The sequence below is a fragment of the Ascaphus truei genome, chromosome 5 (assembly GCF_040206685.1).
Source record: "Ascaphus truei isolate aAscTru1 chromosome 5, aAscTru1.hap1, whole genome shotgun sequence".
Taxonomy (NCBI): domain Eukaryota; kingdom Metazoa; phylum Chordata; class Amphibia; order Anura; family Ascaphidae; genus Ascaphus; species Ascaphus truei.
In genome coordinates this window covers 39,225,887-39,228,731 of record NC_134487.1, presented here as the reverse complement: position 1 = coordinate 39,228,731, position 2,845 = coordinate 39,225,887, and positions in this window count along the sequence as shown.

Genomic DNA, 2,845 nt, shown 5'->3' with positions numbered 1-2,845 from the left:
AGTGGCACGGGGGTGGTTCCTGCTTTGCCTGTACTTATTGAGCTGTACTTCCTTAATTTAGTCAGTTGCCTCTACCTTAAGGGAGGCAGGTCTACCCATACCAAGCTGTACAGGGCTCTGTCAGTTTGTGGCCCTCTCTTAGGAGAGAGATCATTCCCCTTACTCTACTAGGGAGTAAGGGAAGAGCTGGGACTGCTCCTGGTGCCTTTGGCTGGAAGTGAAGGTCCAGGGACATCCTGAGGGTGAAGGCCCTAAGCTCAAGTATCCAGTTGTTGCTGTGTATGCTGTGCAGTGTACAGTGAGAATAAAGGGTTCCAGTTGTTCATTATACCTCCTTGACTGAGGCTGAAATCTATCAGGGGTGGAGAGTAAAGAGTTCTCTTGCAGGGATTTCACCCCTCATCCCTAGGGTCTGCAGAAGAAGGAGGCGGCGCTGTCAGCGTGAGTACGAATCCGTTATACCCCAGAAGCGTGTTCTGATATCCCCTACCATAATGCGGGAGACTCAGATCAACTGGAAGCCAGCAGGTATGCACCACACACCACGTATCAGCAGTGTAATCTCACTGGGGGTGGTAGGGGGCGGGGAAACATGGGTACACATGTACTGTGGCTGCTTTATAAATGGAGTATGTATAATAAACATTGGGGTATATCTGCAATGTAAACATCACAGGATTATTTTTTTTTAACCCTTTAAGCCACTTCATAGGGTCTGGTACTCCAGGGGTCTTATGAGGTAGTGACGTCATGGACTTTTTTTAGCTTGTTTTTTTAGGGGAGATGGCGTTCTGTGTATCCTATGGAGCGCAGAATGTGATCTGGCACGCGAGGAAATGGATGAACAGCACTCGGTTTGCAGAATCCGCAATGCCATGATCGTAATGGGCCGGAGAGACCCCGCGTTGCCGTCCATCACTCAAAGGGTTAAAAATCCATGAGACTTCTGCAGCTAAAAATAAATAAAGTATCAGTGAGACTGACTCCATATCAGCTGCAGACGCCGGTTCCCAAACCCAACTCCAAAGATGTCACTACGAGTTGTAGGGACAAAGCCCTAGTGCAGGTAACACAGGAGGTGATAGGGAGTGTGAGTCCCCACCTCCTTACTATTATGAACCTGTCAGTCACTGTGATTGACAGTGTTAGACCCCGCCTCCTCCCCATTGTGACCCTGTCAGGCTACTGTAGCGTCACGAGAGAAAGCACGTTATGATGACTCGAGCATCACGTGGGGGTCAGAGGCCCACCTGAAGAGGGGAGGGGGAAGGAAGTGTTATATGTGTATGGGGAGAAGGGGAGGAGGTTACCAGGAGCAGTATTTAAATATATAAAATTGTAATAAACTAGAGGGAAGAGTAAAAGGATAGGCGATATACTATAAGGAAGAGAAGGGGAAGTAAAGGGAGAGAGGGAAGGAGTGAGAGAGGGGGGAAGGAGAGAGAGAGAGGGGGGAAGGAGAGAGAGAGAGGGGGGAAGGAGAGAGAGAGAGGGGGGAAGGAGAGAGAGAGGGGGGGGGAAGGAGAGAGAGAGGGGGGGGGAAGGAGAGAGAGAGGGGGGGGAAGGAGAGAGAGAGGGGGGGAGGAGAGAGAGAGAGGGGGGGGAGGAGAGAGAGAGAGGGGGGGGGGGAGAGAGAGAGAGGGGGGGGAGGAGAGAGAGAGGGGGGGAGGAGAGAGAGAGGGGGGGGAGGAGAGAGAGAGGGGGGGAGGAGAGAGAGAGGGGGGGGGAAGGAGAGAGAGAGGGGGGGGGAAGGAGAGAGAGAGGGGGGGGAAGGAGAGAGAGAGGGGGGGGAAGGAGAGAGAGAGGGGGGGAAGGAGAGAGAGAGGGGGGGAAGGAGAGAGAGAGGGGGGGGAAGGAGAGAGAGGGGGGGGGAGGAGAGAGGGGGGGGAAGGAGAGAGGGGGGGGAAGGAGAGAGAGAGGGGGGGGGAAGGAGAGAGAGAGGGGGGGAAGGAGAGAGAGAGGGGGGGGAGGAGAGAGAGAGGGGGGGGGAAGGAGAGAGAGAGGGGGGGGGAAGGAGAGAGAGAGGGGGGGGGGAAGGAGAGAGAGAGGGGGGGGAAGGAGAGAGAGAGGGGGGGGGAAGGAGAGAGAGAGGGGGGGGAAGGAGAGAGAGAGGGGGGGAAGGAGAGAGAGAGGGGGGGAAGGAGAGAGAGAGGGGGGGAAGGAGAGAGAGAGGGGGGAAGGAGAGAGAGAGGGGGGGGAAGGAGAGAGAGAGGGGGGGGAAGGAGAGAGAGAGGGGGGGGGAAGGAGAGAGAGAGGGGGGGGGAAGGAGAGAGAGAGGGGGGGGAAGGAGAGAGAGGGGGGGAAGGAGAGAGAGAGGGGGGAAGGAGAGAGAGAGGGGGGGGAAGGAGAGAGAGAGGGGGGGGAAGGAGAGAGAGAGGGGGGGGAAGGAGAGAGAGAGGGGGGGGAAGGCGAGAGAGGGGGGGAAGGAGAGAGAGAGGGGGGGGAAGGAGAGAGAGAGGGGGGGAAGGAGAGAGAGAGGGGGGAAAGGAGAGAGAGAGGGGGGGAAGGAGAGAGGGGGGGAAGGAGAGAGAGAGGGGGGGAGGAGAGAGAGAGGGGGGGAGGAGAGAGAGGGGGGGAGGAGAGAGAGGGGGGGAAGGAGAGAGGGGGGGAGGAGAGAGAGGGGGGAGAGAGTGGGGAAGGAGAGAGAGAGTGGGGAAGGAGAGAGAGAGAGTGGGGAAGGAGAGAGGGGGGAAGGAGAGAGAGAGGGGGGGAAGGAGAGAGAGAGTGGGGAAGGAGAGAGAGAGAGTGGGGAAGGAGAGGGGGGGAAGGAGAGAGAGAGGGGGAAGGAGAGAGAACTGGAAGGAGTGAGGGAGAGAGGGAAGGAGTGAGGGAGCGAGGGAGAGTA